The sequence below is a fragment of the Heterodontus francisci genome, chromosome 2 (genome assembly GCF_036365525.1).
Source record: "Heterodontus francisci isolate sHetFra1 chromosome 2, sHetFra1.hap1, whole genome shotgun sequence".
Taxonomy (NCBI): Eukaryota; Metazoa; Chordata; class Chondrichthyes; order Heterodontiformes; family Heterodontidae; genus Heterodontus; species Heterodontus francisci.
In genome coordinates this window covers 147,932,141-147,953,760 of record NC_090372.1, presented here as the reverse complement: position 1 = coordinate 147,953,760, position 21,620 = coordinate 147,932,141, and the positions used below count along the sequence as shown (strand labels likewise).

At 46.5% G+C, this 21,620-nt stretch overlaps 1 protein-coding gene across 9 annotated transcripts in view; it reads left to right on the top strand.

Annotated features, from left to right (window-relative positions):
- Positions 1-21,620, top strand: part of tbc1d5 (TBC1 domain family, member 5) — a 771,220-nt gene that overhangs the window by 489,304 nt on the left and 260,296 nt on the right. The gene's annotated exons all lie outside the window — the stretch shown is intronic.

The window sequence follows — 21,620 nt, the reverse complement described above, 5'->3', positions numbered from 1 at the left end:
GGATGTGAGCGTCGCTGGCAAGACCAGCATTTGTTGCCCATCCCTAATTGCCCTTGAGAAGGTGACAGTGAGCTACCTTCTTGAAGTGCTGCCGTCCATCTGGTGTAGGTGTACACACGATGCTGTTATGAAGGGAGCTGAAGCAGGAGATCAGAACAGTGCTATTCATATTACATGTTTAAGAGTGCAGCAAATTACTATTAGCATAACTAAGGGAGTTTGAGGTTTTTGACCCAGTGAAGGAACTCCAAGTCAGGATGGTGTGTGACTTGGAGGGGAACGTGCAGGTGCTGGTGTTCTCATGCTTCTGCTGCCCTTGTCATTCTAGGGGGTAAAGAGCGCGGGTTTGGAAGGTGCTTTTGAAGGAGGTTTGGCGAGTTACTGCAGTGCATCTTGTCGATGGTACATACTGCCGCCACTGTGCACCGGCGGTGGAGGGAGTGAATATTTAAGGTGGTGAATGGGTTGCCAATCAAGCGGGCTGCTATATCCTAGATGGTGTTGAGATTCTTGAGTGTTGTTGGAGCTGCACTCATCCAGGCAAGTGGAGAGTATTCCATCACACTCCTGACTTGTGCCTTGTAGGTGGTGGATTACTCGCTGCAGAATTCCCAGCCTCTGACCTACTCTTGTAGCCACAGTATTTACATGGCTGGTCCAGTGAACATTCTGCTCAATGATAACCCCCAGGATGTTGATGGTGGGGGTTGATGGTGAATGTTGTCCAGTCTTGCTGCATCTGGACACAGACTGCTTCAGTATCTGAGGAGTCACGAATGCTACTAAGCACTGTGCAATCATCAACAAACATCCTCACTTCTGACCTTATGATGGAGGGAAGGTCATTGATGAAGCAGCTGATGATGGTTGGGCCTAGGACACTACCCTGAGGAACTCCTACATCACTGTCCTGGGACTGAGATGATGGGCCTCCAACAACCACAACCGTCTCCCTTTGTGCTAGGTATGACTCCAACCAGTGGAGAGTTTTCCTCCTGATTCCCATTGACTCCAGTTTTGCTGGGTTGTCTTAATGTCACACTCGGTCAAATGCTGCCTCGATGTCAAGGGCAGTCGTTCTCCTCTCACCTCTTGAGTTCAGCTTTTTCATCCATATTTGCACCAAGGCTGTAATGAGGTCTGGAGCCAAGTGGTCCTGGCGGAACCTAAACTGAGCATCGGAGAGCAGGTTATCGCTGTGTTGGTGCTGCGCGATACCACTGTCGACGACACCTTCCTACAGTTTGCTGATGATTGGGAGTAGACTGATGGGGAGGTAATTGGCCCAATTGGATTTCTCCTGCTTTTTGTATACAAAACATACCTGATCAATTTTCCACATTGCTGGGTCGATGCCAATGTTGCAGCTGTACTGGAAGAGATTGGCTAGGGGGCACAGCTAGTTCTGGGGCACAGCTAGTTCTGGAGCGCAGGTTTTCAGTACTACTGCCGGAAGGCTGTCAGTGCCCATAACCTTTGCTGTAACCAGTGCCTTCAGCCGTTTCTTGATATCATGCCACGTGAATCGAATTAGCTGAAGACTGGCGTCTGTGATCCTCAGGAAGAGGCCAAGGTGGATCATCTACTAGGCACTTCTGGTCGAAGTAGGTTGCAAATGCTTCAGCCTTTTCTTTTGCGCTCGCGTGCTGGGCTCCCCCATCATTGAGGATGAGGATGTTTGTGGAGCCTCCTCTTCCAGTTAGTTGTTTAATTGTCCACCACCATTCATGACTGGATGTGGCAGGACTGCAGAGCTTTGATCCGATCAGTTGGTTGTGGGATCGCTTAACTATGTGTTTTGCATTCTGCATGAAGTCCTGTGTTGTAGCTTCAGTGGATTGGCACCTCATTTTTAGATATGCCTGGTGCTGCTGGAATGCTCTCCTGCCGCTAAACCATTTTTGGATCCAATTTGCCAAATTGCCCTGGATCCCATGGGCTCTTACCTTCTTAATCAATCTCCCATGCGGGACCTTATCAAAAGCCTTACTGAAGTCCACGTAGGCTACATCAACTGCTTCACCCTCATCTACACATCTAGTCACCGCCTCGAAAAATTCAATCAAGTTAGTTAGACACGATCTCCCCCTGACAAAGCCATGCTCACTATCCCTGATTAATCCTTGCCTCTCCAAGTTGAGATTAATCCTGTCCCTCACAACTTTTTCCAATAGTTTCCCAGTCACTGATGTTAGACTCACCGGCCTGTAAACCCCGGCTTTATCCCTGACACCCTTCTTGAATAATGGTATCACATTCGCTGTCTTCCAATCCTCTGGTACCTCTCCTGTGGCCAGAGAGGATTTGAAAATTTGTGTCAGAGCCCCTGCTATCTCCTCTCTTGCCTCACATAACAGCCTGGGATACATCTCATCTGGGCCTGGTGATTTATCCACTTTTAAGCCCACTAAAACAGCTAATACTTCCTCCCTTTCAATGCTAATTTGTTCAAGTATATCACAATCACCCTCCCTGATCTCTGCACCTACATCGTCCTTCTCCATAGTGAAGACAGATGAAAAGTAATCATTTAAAACCTCACCTATGTCCTCCGGCTCCCCACACAGATTGCCACTTTGGTCCCTACTCTTTCCCTGGTTATCCTCTTGCCCTTAATATACTTATAAAATGCCTTAGGATTTTCCTTTATCTTGCCCGCCAGTGTTTTTTCATGTCCCCTCTTCACTCTCCTAATTACTTTTTTAAGTACCCCCCCCTACACTTTCTATACTCCTCTAGTGCCTCCGCTGTTTTCAGCGCTCTGAATCTGCCATCAGCCTCCTTTTTTTTCCTGATCCAATCCTCTATGTCCCTTGACATCCAGGGTTCCCTGGACTTGTTGGTCCTACCCTTCACCTTAACAGGTACATGTTGGCTCTGAACTCACTATTTCCTCTTTGAATGACTGCCACTGGTCTGATGCAGACAAGTAGCTGCTCCCAGTCCACTTTGACCAGATCCTGTTTCATCATATTAAAATCGTCCTTCCCCCAATTCAGTACCTTGATTTCCGGTCCATCTTTTTCCTTTTCCATAACTACCCTAAATCTTAGAGTTATGGTCACTATCCCCGAATTGCTCCCCCGCTGACACTTCTACCACTTGTCCGGCTTCATTCCCTAGGATTAGGTCCAGTACTGCCCCTTCTCTTGTAGGACTTCCTACGTACTGGCTCAAAAAGCTCTCCTATATGCATTTTAAAAATTCCGCCCCTTTTAAGCCTTTTGCACTAAGACTATCCCAGTTGATATTGGGGAAGTTGAAATCCAGTACTATTATTACCCTATTATTTTTGCACCTCTCTGAGATTTGCCTACATATCTGCTCTATTTCTCCCTGACTGTCAGAAGGTCTGTAGTACACTCCCAGCCAAGTGATTGCCCTCCTTTTGTTTTTAAGTTCTGCCCATATGGCCTCATTTGAGGAACCTTCTAAGATATCATCCCGCCTTACTGCAGTAATTGACTCCTTGATCAACAGTGCAATGCCACCTCCTCTTTTACCCCCTCCCCTGTCACGCCTAAAGATTCTGTACCCTGGAATATTGAGCTGCCAGTCCTGCCCCTCCCTCAACCATGTCTCCGTCTTTTTCTTTGGCCTCCTTGTCTCGAGAGACAATGGGTAAGTGGTCTGTGAAGAAGCACCTGGAGTGGCTATAAAGGTCAATTCTAGAGTCTTAGGCTCTTCCACAGGCGCTGCAGATAAGATTGGTTGTCGAGGCTGTTACACAGTTGGCTCTCCCCTTCCGCTTCTGTCTTTTTTCCTGCCAACAGCTAAGTCTCTTCGACTCGTCACTCTTTAGCCCCGCCTTTATGGCTGTCCGCCAGCTCTGGCGATCACTGGCAATTGACTCCCACGACTTGTGATCAATGTCACAGGACTTCATGTCGCGTTTGCAGACGTCTTTAAAGCGGAGACATGGACGGCTGGTGGGCCTGATACCAATGACGAGCACGCTGTACAATGTGACCTTGGGGATTCTGCCATCTTCCATGCAGCTCACACGGCCAAGCCATCTCAAGCGCCGCTGGCTCAGTAGGGTGTATATGCTGGGGATGTTGGTTGCCTCGAGGACTTCTGCGTTGGAGATACAGTCCTGCCACTTGATGCCAAGGATTCTCCGGATGATGGAATGAATTGAGACGTCGCTCTTGGCTGACATACGTTGTCCAGGCCTCGCTGCCATAGAGCAAGGTACTGAGGACACAGGCTTGATACACTCGGACTTTTGTGTTCCGTGTCAGTGCGCCATTTTCCCACACTCTCTTGGCCAGTCTGGACATAGCAGCGGACGCCTTTCCCATGCGCTTGTTGATTTCTGCATTGAGAGACAGGCTACTGGTGATAGTTGAGCCTAAGTAATTGAACTCTTGAACCACTTCCAGAGCGTGATCGCCGATATTGATATTGTCTCTGATAGCAATAATATCATAATGCCATCTGTTAATCAATGCCCTCAATTCATCTGTCTTACTAGTAAGACTCCTTGCATTAAAATAGATGCAATCCAGCCTTGCATTTTTCACGTGCCTTAACAGGTCTACATTTGCTCTGCCTTCCAGACTGACTCAGTTTCTCTTCTATATTTGACTGTGCATCCCCCCCTACTGTACCTCCACTCTGTCTCCCATCCCCCTGCCAAATTAGTTTAAACCACCCCCCCCCCACCCCCCCCCACCACCCTCCCCCCCAACAGCACTAGCAAATCTCCCAGCAAGGATGTTGGTCCCGTTCCGGTTCAGGTGCAAACCATCCAACTTGTTCAGGTCCCACCTTTGCCCGAAACAGAGTTTCAATGCTGTATCTCTCTATGACTCTATGAGACCCAGTGATCCAGGAAACTAAAGCCCTCCCTCCTGCACCACCTCTTCAGCCACACATTCATCTGCTCTATCCTCCTTTTCCTATACTCACTAGCACGTGGCACTGGGAGTAATCCAGAGATTACAACCTTTGAGATCCTGCTTTTTAATCTGCTACCTAGCTCCCTAAATTCTTGTTGCAGGACCTCATCCCTCTTTCCACCTATGTCGTTGGTACCAATGTGTACCACAACCTCTGACTGTTCACCCTCCCCCTTCAGAATGACCTGCAGCCGCTCCGAGACATCCTTAACCCTAGCACCAGGGAGGCAACATACCATCCTGGAGTCTCGTTTGTGGCCACAGAAACACCTGTCTGTTCCCCTTACAATTGAATCTCCTATCTGTATGGCTCTCCCACTCTTTTTTCACTCCCTCCTGTGCAGCAGAGCCATCCGTGGTGCCACGAACTTGGCTGTTGTTGCTTTCCCCTGGGAGGCCATCCCCCCAACAGTATTCAAAGTGATATATCTGCTTGAGAGTCTGGTTGACTCTTGTGTCCTCTGAAATGGCCTAGCAAGCCACTCAGTTGTATCAAACCGCTACATAGTCTAATAAAAGGAATGATACGGAACACCCAGCACCGAATTAGGCACGGGAAATGACACTGGCAAACCCAGCCCTGTCGACCCTGCAAAGTCCTCCTTACTAACCTCTGGGGCCTTGTGTCTCACAGACTAGTCAAGCAACAGCCTGACACAGTCGTACTCACGGAATCATACCTTACAGAAAATGTTCCAGACACCACCATCGCAGCAGAGGTGGCAGGACAGGGTCATACAGTCGGGAGGCCGTTACCTTAGGGATCTTCAGCAATGACTCTGGATCCCATAAGGTCTCATGGTATCAGGTCAAGCATGGGCAAGGAAACCTCCAGATGATTACCTCCTACCGCCTTGACTGATGAAACAATGCTTTTCCATGTTGAAACACTGAGGGTAGCAAGGGCACAGAATGTACTCTGAGTGGGGTGCTTCAATGTCCATCATGAAGAGTAGCTTAGTAGCACCAAAACTGACCAAGCTGGCCAAGTCCTAAAGGACATAGCTGCCAAAGTGGGTCTGTGGTAGATGATGAGGGAACCAACAAGAGGGAAAAACCTACTTGACCTCTTCCTCACCAATCTACCTGTTGCAGATGCATCTGTCCATGACAGTATTGTTAGGAGAGACTACCGCACAGTCCTTGTGGAGACAAAGTGCTGTCTTCACATTGAGGGTACCCACCGTCGTGTTGTGTGGCACTACCACCGTGCTAAATGGGAGAGATTTCAAACAGAACTAGCAATTCATAATTGGGCACCATGAGGTGCTATGGGGCATCAGCAGCAGCAGAATTGTATTCAACCACAATTTGTAACCTCATGGCCCAGTATATCCCCCCCACTCTACCGTTACCATCAAGCCGAAGAACCAATCCTAGTTCAATGAAGAGTGTAGGAGGGTATGCCAGGAGCAACACCAAGCATACCTAAAAATGAGGTGTCAGCCTGGTGAAGCTACAACCCAGGACTACTTGCATGCCAAACAGCGGAAGCAGCATACAGTAGACAGGGCTAAGCGATCCCACAACCGACGGATCAGATCTAAGCTCTGCAGCCCTGCCACATCCAATCGTGAATGGTGGTGGCCAATTAAACAACTGACAAGAGGAGGACGCTTCACAAATAACCCCATCATCAACTATGGGGGAGTCCAGCACATAAGTGCAAAAGGCAAGGCTGAAGCATTTACAACCATCTTCAGCCAGAAGTGCCGAGTAGATGATCCATCTCTGCCTCCTCCTGAGCTTCACAGCAACACAGATGCCAGCCAATCCATTTCACTCTATGTGATATCAAGAAATGGCTGACGGCACTGGATACTGCAAAGGCTATGGGCCCTGGCAACATTCCAGCAATAGTACTGAAGTCTTGTGCTCCAGAAGTTGCCGCCCCCCTGCCCAAGCTGTTCCAGTACAGCTACAACACTGGCATCTACCCGGCAATGTGGAAAATTGCCGAAGTATGTCCTGTGCACAAAAAGCAGGACAAATCCAACCCAGCCAATTACCACCATATCCATCTACTCCCGATCATCAGCAAAGTGATGGAAGGGGTTGTCAACAGTGCTATCACGCGGTACTTGCTCAGCAATAACCTGCTCACGGATGCTCAGTTTGGGTTCTGCCAGGACCACTCAGCTGCTGACCTCATTACAGCCTTGGTCGAAACATGGGCAAAAGAGCTGAACTCCAGATGTGAGGTGAGAGTGACTGCTTTTGACATCAAGGTGGCACTTGGCCAAGTATGGCATTAAGGAGCTCTACCAAAACTGAAGGACAAGGGCAGCAGATACATGGGAACACCGCCACCTGCAAGTTCCCCTCCAAGCCACACACCATCCTGCCTTGCAACTATATCGCCATTCCTTCACTGCCGCTGGATCAAAATCCTGGAACTCCCTTCCTAACAGCACTGTGGATGTACCTACTCCCCATGGATTCCAGCGGTTCAAGAAGACAGCTCACCACCACTTTCTCAAGGGCAATTAGGGATGGGCAATAAATGCTGGCCTTGCCAGCGATGCCCATATCCCATGAACGAATAAAAAAAAAAAATGCCACACAACATAATGGAAAGATCCTCAGTGTGAAGACAGGACTTGGTCTCCACACAGACTTTGCGGTGGTCACTCCTACCAATACTGTCATGGGCAGATGCATCTGTGACAGTAGATTTGTGAGGGCAAGGTCAAGCATGTTTTTCCCTCACCACATGCCGCAGGCCCAGTCTAGCAGCTACGTCCTTCAGGCCCGGGCCAACTCAGTCAGTAGTGGTGCTATCAAGCCACTCTTAGTGATGGACATTGAAGTTTGCCACCCAGAGTACATTCTGTGCCCTTGCTACCCTCAGTACTTCCTTCAAGTAGTGTTCAACGTGGAGGACTACTGATTCATCAGCTGAGGGAGGGTGGTCAGTCGTAATCAGCAGGTGGTTTCCTTGCCAGTGTTTGGCCTGGTGCCATGTGACTTCATGGGATTCAAAGTCAATGTTGTGGACTCCCAGGGCAGCTCCCGACTGACTGGATACCACCGTGCTGCCACTTCTGGTGGCGTTGTCCTGCTGGTGGGACAGGAAATGCCCAGGGATGGTGATGGAAGTGTCTGGGACATTAGTTGTAAGTAAGGTTTGGTGAATATGCATGTGTCAAGGCTGTTTGCTTGACTATTCTGTGGTGCAGCTTTACCAATTTTGGTACAAGTCCCCAGATGTTGTAAGGAGGACTTTGCAGTGTCGGCAGGGCAACGTTTGCTGTTGTCGTTTCCAGTGCCTAGGTCAATGCCGGGTGGTCCATCGGTGTTATTCCTTATTGTGTTTTCTGTAGCGATTTGGTACAACTGAGAGGCTTGCTCACCCATTTCAGAGGGCAGTTGAGAGTCAGCCACATTGCTGTGGGTCTGGAGTCACATGTCGGAGCCACTTGGCAACGCGAGCCCCATTTAAATGAATTGGTTACCTTTACACTCCTGCTGTCCATCCCAGAGCGATTTTGGTGCCGGTGGTCAGCACTCCCGTGCCTTCGGATCCCCATCCAGGGATCCGAGGCGGAACACTAGTGCAGAGGGGGGAGCAGGTAAGTTTTTCAGTGCCAGTGGGTGGGGAGGGGGGGGGCACGTCAGACTCATTTCATTGGTCTAGGGGATGATGGGAAGTGATAAAGTTTAAAGTTTAAGAGCTTTGGGTGGGGGGGATCGTCTGGTGCACAAGGTAAGTGTTTTGGGGGGTTGGGGGAGATGGGCAGGTAATTAATCATTGGCGGGAGTGGGAGAGGGTCAGGATAAATTTATTTCAATTTTTTAAAACATTGTCTCTTTAAATAATTAAATTGAATGTTAGGGTTTGAAGCCCTTTAAAAATACCGTCAGCGCCTGTGCAAAGGCTACTAATGCCATTGCCAGAGACAGATCGCCCGTCTCGCCCGTCCCCTCCACGTCATTGCGGGGGACGGGGGCTGGTGCCGGTCCACCCTGGCCATTTAAATGAGTCGCCACGTTTAATATCGCAGTGGCTCCATGACATGCGATCTGTGCAGGCGGACTGCCATTGTTTATGTCTGCCACCAATTTCGGTGGTGGGAATGCAAAATGGAGCCATTTATATCCTTGTATATAAAGTACCCAGTCCTCGCCATTTTTAAGCTACGTTTCTGTTGTTGCCACTACATCATATTCCCGTACTCCTATTTGTGCTTGTAATTCACCAACCTTATTCGCCACACTTTGTGTGTTTGCACACGTGCATTGTTAGGCTGTGTTTGCATTCCTCGTAATCCTTCTCAGTCCGCTCCCATCTAATGTGGGACTACTCCCTTCTCTAGTACTGTCTAACACTCTCACATAATGCATCTTATTCCTTTTTTCTACTACTATATGCTGGAGTCATTCCCCTGCCAAGTTAGTTTAAACCCTCGACGTTCTGGAAAAATAGGCAAAAAGGAAAAGGAGGTGGGGTAGCTTTGTTAATAAAGGAAGGTATCAGTGCGGTGGTGAGTAGTGATATAGGTGCAATAGATCATGATGTATAATCAGTTTGAGTGGAAGTACGGAATAGTAAGGGGAAGATGTCACGGGTGGGAGTCGTCTATAGGCCCCCAAAGAGTTGTCTCACTGTAGGACAAAGTATAAATCGTGAAATAATGGAGGCGTGTAAGAAGGGCGCTACAATTGTCATGGGTGATTTTAATCTGCATATTGACTGGACAAATCAGATTGGCAGAGGTAACATGGAAGACAAATTTGTAGAGTGCATCAGGGATTGTTACTTACAGCAATCCGTTGCAGAACCTACCCGGGAACAGGCTATTTTAGATCGAGTAATGTGCAATGAGATAGGATTAATAAGAGATATCATAGTTAAGGATCCTCTAGGGGGTAGCGAACACAACATAGTAGAATTTCAAATTCAGTTTGATGGTGAGCAACTCTGGTCTCAAACCATTGCCCTCAACTTAAACAAGGGCAATTACAGAGGTATGAAGAAAGAGTTGTCTAAAGCGGGCTGGGGAAATAGACTAAGGGGAGTGAGCAGTGGCAGACATTTAAGCAGATATTTCATAACGCTCAGCAAAAATGTATCCCGGTCGAAAAGCAGGACTGGATGAGAAGGGTGAACCACCCGTGGTTAACAAAGGCAGTCAAGGAGAGTATCCAATCAACAACTAAGGCATACGAAGCGGCAAAAACTAGTGGTAGGCCAGAGGATTGGGAATTTTTTAGGAACCAGCAGAGGATGACTAAAAAGATAACAAAGAGGGAGAAAATTGATTCTGAAAGTAAATTGGCGAGAAATATAAAAACAAACAGCAAGAGCTTCTACGGATATATAAAAGGGAAGAGAGTAGCTAAAGTGAGCGTGGGACCCTTGGAGGATGCGACTGGATAATTGATAACTGGGAACAGGGAAATGGCAGATAATTTAAACCAATATTTTGCATCGGTCTTCACTGTGGAGGACACCAAAAACATCTCTCAGATATCCGATAAGCAAGGAGCTAATGGGAGGAAAGATCTTGTAACAGTCTCCATCACAAGGGACAAAGTATTTGACAAACTAATGGGACTGAAGGCAGACAAGTTGCCAGGACCTGATGGCCTGCATCCAAGGGTTTTAAGGAAGTGGCTGCAGAGATAGTGGAGGCATGGTAGAAATATTCCAGAGCTCACTGGATTCCGGGAGGGTCCCAGCAGATTGGAAAACCGCTAATGTGACACTCCTGTTCAAGAAGGGAGGGAGACAAAAAGCAGGAAACTATAGGCCAGTCAGCCTAACATCGGTCGTTAGGAAAATGCTAGAATCCATTATTAAGGAAGCAATAGCAGGACATTGAGAAAAGCTTAACACAATCATACAGGTTTTGTGAAAGGGAAATCATGTTTGACAAATTTGCTGGAGTTCTTTGAGGATATAACAAGCAGAGTTGATAAAGGGAAACCAGTAGATGTAGGACCTCAGAGGTAGTAATCTCAGGATTGCTACCAGTGCCACGTGATAGAGTAAAAATGAAAGAATAGTCAGGATGAATGCGTGGCTTGAGAGATGGTGCAGGAAGGAGGGGTTCAGATTTTTGGGACATTGGGACCGGTTCTGGGGGAGGTGGGACTATTACAAATTGGACGGTCTACACCTGGACAGATGGACCGCTGGGTTGAGCACTACCTAGAACTGTACTCCAGGGAGAATGCTGTCACTGAGACTGCCCTCAATGCAGCCCAGCCTCTACCAGTCATGGATGAGCTGGACATACAGCCAACCAAATCGGAACTCAGTGATGCCATTGATTCCCTAGCCAGCGGAAAAGCCCCTGGGAAGGACAGCATTACCCCTGAAATAATCAAGAGTGCCAAGCCTGCTATACTCTCAGCACTACATGAACTGCTATGCCTGTGCTGGGACGAGGGAGCAGTACCCCAGGACATGCGCGATGCCAACATCATCACCCTCTATAAAAACAAAGGTGACCGCGGTGACTGCAACAACTACCGTGGAATCTCCCTGCTCAGCATAGTGGGGAAAGTCTTTGCTCGAGTCGCTCTGAACAGGCTCCAGAAGCTGGCCGAGCGCGTCTACCCTGAGGCACAGTGTGGCTTTCGTGCAGAGAGATCGACTATTGACATGCTGTTCTCCCTTCGTCAGATACAGGAGAAATGCCGTGAACAACAGATGCCCCTCTACATTGCTTTCATTGATCTCACCAAAGCCTTTGACCTCGTCAGCAGACGTGGTCTCTTCAGACTACTAGAAAAGATCGGATGTCCACCAAAGCTACTAAGTATCATCACCTCATTCCATGACAATATGAAAGGCACAATTCAACATGGTGGCTCCTCATCAGAGCCCTTTCCTATCCTGAGTGGTGTGAAACAGGGCTGTGTTCTCGCACCCACACTTTTTGGGATTTTCTTCTCCCTGCTGCTATCACATGCGTTCAAATCCTCTGAAGAAGGAATTTTCCTCCACACAAGATCAGGGGACAGGTTGTTCAACCTTGCCCGTCTAAGAGCGAAGTCCAAAGTACGGAAAGTCCTCATCAGAGAACTCCTCTTTGCTGACGATGCTGCTTTAACATCTCACACTGAAGAATGCCTGCAGAGTCTCATCGACAGGTTTGCGTCTGCCTGCAATGAATTTGGCCTAACTATCAGCCTCAAGAAAACGAACATCATGGGGCAGGATGTCAGAAATGCTCCATCCATCAATATTGGCGACCACGCTCTGGAAGTGGTTCAAGAGTTCACCTACCTAGGCTCAACTATCACCAGTAACCTGTCTCTAGATGCAGAAATCAACAAGCGCATGGGTAAGGCTTCCACTGCTATGTCCAGACTGGCCAAGAGAGTGTGGGAAAATGGCGCACTGACACGGAACACAAAAGTCCGAGTGTATCAGGCCTGTGTCCTCAGTACCTTGCTCTACGGCAGCGAGGCCTGGACAACGTATGCCAGCCAAGAGCGACGTCTCAATTCATTTCATCTTCGCTGCCTTCGGAGAATACTTGGCATCAGGTGGCAGGACTATATCTCCAACACAGAAGTCCTTGAAGCGGCCAACACCCCCAGCTTATACACACTACTGAGTCAGCGGCGCTTGAGATGGCTTGGCCATGTGAGCCGCATGGAAGATGGCAGGATCCCCAAAGACACATTGTACAGCGAGCTCGCCACTGGTATCAGACCCACCGGCCGTCCATGTCTCCGTTATAAAGACGTCTGCAAACGCGACATGAAATCGTGTGACATTGATCACAAGTCGTGGGAGTCAGTTGCCAGCATTCGCCAGAGCTGGCGGGCAGCCATAAAGACAGGGCTAAATTGTGGCGAGTCGAAGAGACTTAGTAGTTGGCAGGAAAAAAGACAGAGGCGCAAGGGGAGAGCCAACTGTGCAACAGCCCCAACAAACAAATTTCTCTGCAGCACCTGTGGAAGAGCCTGTCACTCCAGAATTGGCCTTTATAGCCACTCCAGGCGCTGCTTCACAAACCACTGACCACCTCCAGGCGCGTATCCATTGTCTCTCGAGATAAGGAGGCCCAAAAGAACACCTGGGCCGGACTGGAACCAATGTCCTTGGGGGTGCTTTTGCTAACGCTGTTGGGGAGGGTTTAAACTAATGTGGCAGGGGGATGGGAACCAAATGAGGAGGTCAGTTGACAGTAAGGAGGTAGTAACAAAAAGCTGTAAGGAACTAGATAATTAAGTCAGTGTGACTAAGGGGAAGAGCAGGCAGGGAGAAGATGATGAATGTAAAGGGACTGGTGGTCTGAGGTGCATTTGTTTTAATGCAAGAAGTGTAGTAGGTAAGGCAGATGAACTTAGGGCTTGGATTAGTACCTGGGAGTATGATGTTATTGCTATTATTGAGACTTGGTTGAGGGAAGGGCACGATTGGCAACTAAATATCCCAGGATATCGATGCTTCAGGCGGGATAGAGAGGGAGGTAAAAGGGGTGGAGGAGTTGCATTACTGGTCAAAGAGGATATCACAGCTGTGCTGAAGGAGGGCACTATGGAGGACTCGAGCAGTGAGGCAATATGGGCAGAACTCAGAAATAGGAAGGGTGCGGTAACAATGTTGGGGCTGTACTACAGGCCTCCCAACAGCGAGCGCGAGATAGAGGTACAAATACGTAAACAGATTATGGAAAGATGTAGGAGCAACAGGGTGGTGGTGATTGGAGATTTTAATTTTCCCAACATTGACTGGGATTCACTTAGTGTTAGAGGTCTAGATGGAGCAGAATTTGTAAGGAGCATCCAGGAGGGTTTTCTAGAGCAGTATGTAAATAGTCCAACTCGGGAAGGGGCCATACTGGACCTGGTGTTAGGGAATGAGCCCGGCCAGGTGGTTGAAGTTTCAGTAGGGGACTACTTTGGGAATAGTGATCACAATTCCGCACGTTTTAGAATACTCATGGACAAAGACGAGAGTGGTCCTAAAGGAAGAGTGCTAAATTGGGGGAAGGCCAACTATACCAAAATTCGGCAGGAGCTGGGGAATGTAGATTGGGAGCAGCTGTTTGAAGATAAATCCACATTTGATATGTGGGAGGCTTTTAAAGAGAGGTTGATTAGCGTGCAGGAGAGACATGTCCCTGTGAAAATGAGGGATAGAAATGGCAAGATGAGGGAACCATGGATGACAGGTGAAATTGTGAAACCATCTAAGAGGAAAAAGGAAGCATACATAAGGTCTAGGCAGCTGAAGAAAGACGAAGCTTTGGAAGAATATTGGGAATGTAGGACCAATCTGAAACGAGGAATTAAGAGGGCTAAAAGGGATCATGAAATATCTTTAGCAAACAGGGTTAAGGAAAATCCCAAAGACTTTTATTCAGATATAAGGAGCAAGAGGGTAACTAGAGAAAGGATTGGCCCACTCAAGGACAAAGGAGGAAAATTATGCGTGGAGTCAGAGAAAATGGGTGAGATTCTAAACGAGTACTTTGCATCGGTATTCACCGAGGAGAGGGACATGACGGATGTTAAGGTTAGGGACAGATGTTTGATTACTCTAGGTCAAGTCGGCATAAGGAGGGAGGAAGTGTTGGGTATTCTAAAAGGCATTAAGGTGGACGTCCCCAGGTCCGGATGGGATCTATCCCATGTTACTGAGGGAAGCGAGAGAGGAAATAGCTGGGGCCTTAACAGATATCTTTGCAGCATCCTTAAACACGGGTGAGGTCCCGGAGGACTGGAGAATTGCTAATGTTGTCCCCTTGTTTAAGAAGGGTAGCAGGGATAATCCAGGTAATTATAGACCGGTGAGCCTGACGTCAGTGGTAGGGAAGCTGCTGGAGAAGATACTGAGGGATAGGATCTATTCCCATTTGGAAGAAAATGGGCTTATCAGTGATAGGCAACATGGTTTTGTGCAGGGAAGGTCATGTCTTACCAACTTAATAGAATTCTTTGAGGAAGTGACAAAGTTGATTGATGAGGGAAGGGCTGTCGATGTCATATACATGGACTTCAGTAAGGCGTTTGATAAGGTTCCCCATGGCAGGCTGATGGAGAAAGTGAAGGCGCATGGGGTCCAAGGTGTACTAGCTAGATGGATAAAGAACTGGCTGGGCAACAGGAGACAGAGAGTAGCAGTGGAAGGGAGTTTCTCAAAATGGAGACGTGTGACCAGTGGTGTTCCACAGGGATCCGTGCTGGGACCACTGTTTGTGATATACATAAATGATTTGGAGGAAAGTATAGGTGGACTGATTAGCAAGTTTGCAGACGACACTAAGATTGGTGGAGTAGCAGATAGTGAAGGGGACTGTCAGAGAATACAGCAGAATATAGATAGATTGGAGAGTTGGGCAGAGAAATGGCAGATGGAGTTGAATCAGGGCAAATGCGAGGTGATGCATTTTGGAAGATCCAATTCAAGAGTGAACTATACAGTAAATGGAAAAGTCCTGGGGAAAATTGATGTCCAGCGAGATTTGGGTGTTCAGGTCCACTGTTCCCTGAAGGTGGCAACGTAGGTAAATAGAGTGGTCAAGAAGGCATACGGCATGCTTTCCTTCATCAGACGGGGTATTGAGTACAAGAGTTGGCAGGTCATGTTACAGTTGTATAGGTCTTTGGTTCGGCCACATTTGGAATACTGCGTGCATTTCTGGTCGCCACATTACCAAAAGGGTGTGGATGCTTTGGAGAGGGTGCAGAGGAGGTTCACCAGGATGTTGCCTGGTATGGAGGGCGCTAGCTATGAAGAGAGGTTGAGTAGATTAGGATTATTTTCATTAGAAAGACGGAGGTTGAGGGGGGACCTGATTGAGGTGTACAAAATCATGAGAGGTATAGACAGGGTGGATAGCAAGAGGCTTTTTCCCAGAGTGGGGGATTCAATTACTAGAGGACACGAGTTCAAAGTGAAAGGGGAAAAGTTTAGGGGGGATATGCGTGGAAAGTTCTTTACGCAGAGGGTGGTGGGTGCTTGGAACGCGTTGCCAGCGGAGGTGGTAGATGCGGGCACGATGGCGTCTTTTAAGATGTATCTAGACAGATACATGAATGGGCAGGAAGAAAAGAGATACAGACCCTTAGAAAATAGGCAACATGTTTAGATAGAGGATCTGGATCGGCGCAGGCTTGGAGGGCCGAAGGGCCTGTTCCTGTGCTGTAATTTTCTTTGTTCTTTGTAGTGTATTTAGATTTCCAGAAGGCATTTGATAAGGTGCCACATAAAAGATTATTGCAGAAGATAGGAGCTCACGGTATTGGGGGTAATGTGCATGGATTGAGGATTGGTTAACTCACAGAAGACAGAGAGTTGGGATTAATGGGTCTTTTTCAGGTTGGAAAGACTTAACTAGTGGAGTGCCACAAGGATCAGTCCTTGGGCCTCAATTATTTACTATCTATGTTAATGACTTGGAGGAGGGGGCAGAGTGTACTATATCCAAATTTGCTGACGTTACAAAAATAGGTGGGAGGGCATGTTGTGATGAGGACATAAGGAATCTGCAAGGGGATATAGATAGCTTGAGTGAGTGGGCAAAAACTTGGCAGATGGAGTTTAATGTAGCAAAGTGTGAGGTCATGCACTTTAGTAGGAAGAATCAAAAGGCAGACTATTATTTAAATGGAGAGAGACTTCAAAAAAGTGCAGCAGAGGGGGATATGGGTGTTCTTGTGCATGAAACACAAAGTTAGCATGCAGGTGCAGCAAGTAATTAAGAAGGCAAATAGAATTTTGGCCTTTATTGCGAGGGGGGTTAGAGTTTAAAAATAGGGAAGTCTTGTTACAACTGTACAGGGTGTTGGTGAGGCCGCACCTGGAGTACTGTGTACAGTTTTGGTCCCCATATTTAAGAAAGGATATACCGGCAGTGGAGGCCGTTCAAAAGAGATTCACTTGACTACTTCCTGGGATGAAGGGGTTGACTTATCAAGAATGGCTAAACAGGTTAGGCCTTATTCATTAGAGTTTAGAAGAATGAGGGGTGATCTTATTGAAATGTACAAGATTCTGAGGGGGCTTGACAGGGTAGATGTTGAGAAGATATTTCCACTGGTGGGGGAACCTCGAACTAGGGGATATCGTTATAGAATAAGGGGACACCCATTTAAAACTGAGATGCAAAGGAATTTCTTCTCTCAGAAGGTAGTGAATGTCTGGAATTCTCTACCTCAGAGTTATAAAGGCTAGATCACTGAAAGTATGTAAAGAAGAGGTAGATAGATTTTTGAAATATCGGGGAGTTGAGGGCAATGAGGAGTTGGCATGAAAGAGGAGTTGAGGTCTAGGGCAGATCAGTCATAATATATATTGGCCGGGCAGGCTTGAGGGGCAAATGGCCTACTCCAGCTCCTATTTCTTATGTTCTTATGTTCAACCACATTAGTGAATCTCTTGGTGAGAACATTGGTCCCAGTCCTGTTGAGGTGCAACCCATCTCTTTTGAATAGGTGCCTCCTGCCCCAGAACTACTGCTAATGCCCCAAGAATCTGAAGTCCTCCCTCCTGCTTCATGCTTCAAGCCACGCATTGATCCTCCCCATCTTCTTATTTCTACTGTCGCTAGGGTGGGGCACTGGGAGTAATCCAGAGGTTGCAACCTTCGAGGTCCTACACTTTAACTTCCTCCACTGTTCCTAAAAATCTGACCGTAGGACCTCAATACCAGTCCTTGTTATGTCGTTAGTACCAACGTGTACCACAACTTGTGGCCCAGTCCCTTATCCTGTAGAATATCCTGCACCCTCTCTGTGATGTCCTTTACCATGGCACCAGGGAGGCAATACACCATACGGGGCTCACGGTAATTGTTATCGAACTGTCCCCCTGACTATGGAGTCACCTGTAACAATTGCATTTCTGTACTTTGCTGCTTCCTCCTGTACAGTCCCATGCTCATTGGTGCCATGGACTGGACTCCTTCAAGGTGTTGTCACTTCCAGCAGTCTCCAAAGCTGAGTACCAGTTTGATAGTGGCACGCACCCTGAAGACTCTGCACTTCCTGCCTCTTCCTACTCTTCCCACCCACCTGCTATCCATAACTGGAATATATGATCCAGGAAACTCTCCTGTTCCCTGATGCTCAGCAGTGATTGCAGCTGCCACTCAGCTCAAAAATCCTGAGCTCGAGCTGAAGCAACTGGAGACACTTTCTGCACACATGGTTGCCCAGGACACATGAAGTGTCCTGAGGTTCCCACACAGTGCAGGAATTGCAAGCAACAGGTTGCAGCTGCCCATCCATGATCTTAAAAACACCTCTATTCCCTTTTCTAATAATCTAATTAATAACCTGCTTAAACTATCAATTTTAATTAATACCTCCCACTGGTATCTCAATAAATATACATATGTGAGATATTATAAAATCATCCTTAGTTTTTAGTTTTTATACTAATGAATTATATATCAAGTCTTATTTTATATTTGATTAATTTCGATTAAATTTAAAGCTTATCGGTATACTCACCCTGGCCAGCTTTCTGTACTCCCAAGCTCTGTTGTTTGTGATGTCACTTATCAGTTTTTTTTCCCCATGTTCAATTTGTCCGGCCTCCAATCTCTTGCCGCATTTTCTCCAGTCCACTCCCGTTGCTTTCTCTCCAGCCTCTGATTTCTAGCCACGCTTTTTAAATCTTCACTCCGCTCCCTCCGGCCTCCAATCTTTTGGCGCACTTTTTAAATCTCTATTCTGCTCCCGCTGCGTTCTGTTATTGCATTTACTTACAGCTTGATAACTACTTTTTCAGATTTGCATTGCAAGTCACAAGAAGATCAGTAGCAAATTGTGTTCTGAGGGATGCAAATGCACAGATTTGGTCTTGGTAAATCGGTTACTGCCCAGGCCCAATGTATACGTGCCATTGTGTAGTCCATTGGGTCATTGCATTATCATGTGACAGGCAGACATGTGCTCATGTGTTTAACTTGTATATGTCGTGGAGGTGTGTTTCAAATCCACAATGATCAGACTCCCGCTAGTGCAGTGCTTTTACTGGCCATAGTTAGGCTAGTGAAGGAAAAAGAGGGTCTTCCCAGTCACCTGTGCAAAAACATAATCTAGTTTTACTCGCCTGCAAGAGACCAAGACTGTACAAGCCAGCAATCAAAGATCAACATGAATGAAGCTGTAGTTTTTGTTCATGTGGCACCTACTTTAACCGTAATCATAGTATAAATACCCAAACGTTCAGCTAGGGCCCCCACATCTTTTTCAATATGGCACCAAGGAAGAACAACAAATACACATTGCAGTTTGAACTAAACATGCATCGTTGACCTACATTGGTTCTAGGTCCAGGAATACCTTAACTTTTAAATTATCAATTTTATTTTCAAATCCCTCCATGCCCTCTCCTCCTTATTTCTGCAACCTCCTTTAACCCTCTTGTACCTGCCAGATTTTAATTGCTCCACCAGTGGTGACTGCATCTTCAGTTGCCAAGGCCCTAAACTCTGGAATTCCCTCCTTAAACCTTGCTGCCTTTCTAGCTCTCCTCCTTTTAAGACCTCGCTGTTCGAACAAGCTTTTGGTCACCTTTCCTAATATCTCTTTATGTGCCTCAGTGTCAAATTTTGTTTGATAACATTCCTGTGAAGCACCTTGGGACATTTTACTGCATTACAGCACTATAATTTATTTATTTTATTTTATTTAGAGATACAGCACTGAAACAGGCCATTCGGCCCACCGAGTCTGTGCCGATCATCAACCACCCATTTATACTAATCCTACATTAATCCCATATTCCTACCACATCCCCACCTTCCCCTACCACCTACCTATACTAGGGGCAATTTATAATGGCCAATTTACCTATCAACCTGCAAGTCTTTGGCTGTGGGAGGAAACCGGAGCACCCGGCGAAAACCCACGCAGTCACAGGGAGAACTTGCAAACTCCCCACAGGCAGTACCCAGAATTGAACCCGGGTCACTGGAGCTGTGAGCCTGCAGTGCTAACCACTGCACCCTGGTTGAATTGCATAGGAAATATAGAACAAGCTAGCGGAAACTTCAGATCACTATTTTTTGTCATAGTTTGTTGGCTGAATTTGAATACAAGTCCATAAGTTTCATCTCTCTTCCTCTTCCCTGCCTCCCTCTGACTACTTCGCCAAAAGGCTAAGATTTAACAGCGTCTACCTGTTGAACTTGTCAACAAGATCATGAATTCCACTAATTCATACCCAGACATTGAGTTTGGCTTACCTTGACAACATGGACAAAACTCACATGAATTTTGATATGTAGGCAAATTAAATGATGAATAAATTGGAGAAAAAAAGCAGTACTAGTTAAGACGACCAGCCATGAGAACTAGATTCACTGTCGTACCTTCCTGTATGTCCAATTGGACAAAGCTAAAGCCAGTAGTGATATTTAAGAGGAAAACCATCCCTAAAGAGAAATTTCCAAGAGACATTGTTTCCATGTTCATGAACAAGGATGGATGGGATGAAGGTGGCTGCAAAATATGGCAGAGGAAAGTGTGGCATTTGTGACCAGTGGATTACATAAAGAAAAATGTTTGCTCATCTGGGACATGTTTAAATCTGGTGGATGATGTCGCTAAGGTTCAGTAACAGAACAGCAATATTGCAGTAGTTCCCAGCAGCCTTAACAGTGTGGTCCACCCATTAGATGTCAGTCTCAACAAGCCCTTCAAGGACCGCATCAGAAATAAGTGGAGCAATTGGATGCTAGAGGGTGAGAAAATATTCACCAAGGGAGGCAGCATGTGGGCTCCAACACTAGCAATTTTGTGTGAATGGGTTGTGGATGCTTGGAATGAGTTCAAAACCGACATTGTCATAAAATCCTTCAAGAAATGTGGAATTTCCAATGCTCTCGATAGTACAGAGGATGATTATTTGTGGAATAAAATCATAAGAAATCGGAGCAGGAATAGGCCATTCAACCTCTTGAGTCAACTCTGCCATTTGATAAGATCATGGCTGATTTGATGTCCTTAACTGCACTTTCCTGCCTGCCCCCCATAACCGTTGACTCCCTTGTAGATCAAACACCTGTCTAACTCAGCCTTGAATATATTCAATGACCCAGCCTCCAATGCTCTCTGGAGAAGACAATTCCAAAGATTAACGACCCTGATGAAGACGATGATGGCATAACTGCTGTTGATGATCCATGTGATAATGCCATTCAAGCAGCTGATTGGGAAGAATTATTCGGAGCTGCAGACGATGACGAGTGATTTTGATTAATTTTAATGCACATTCAGTTCTAATTTGTGTTTGTTGTTAAATTCCATTCACTATTAAAAATTGTACAAAATTGTTTGAGTTTTGTTTAAGTAAATGAGTTTACACTAATTATGTCTGTCTCCATGGACTATTATTCTGTTAATAAAAGTTTGAAAATATGACTCGTGTAAAAGTCAACCCCTCCCTGCCAAATTTTAGCCCCAAAAACTGGTCACAAAAATTTGACTTTTACACCGGTATAAATGGTAATTCCTGTGATTTTTGGATTTCTTTAGTATGGCTGAATCTAGAGTAAAGTCCGAATCAAGCACATGCAGCCGTTATTTCAACTTCCTCGTATATAGCTTGTGTTAAGAGTGCTGGTTTGGGGTTAAACCTATAACATGCAATGGGATTTCTTTTTGAGATAAGAATTTTTATATACGTAGTACTTGATGATCTGAGCACGGGATGACATTTTAAGGCCGTAATTACAACAGCAGATAAGGAAAAAGCACCAATATGTTATTTTATTCATTCATAGGATGTCAGCATCA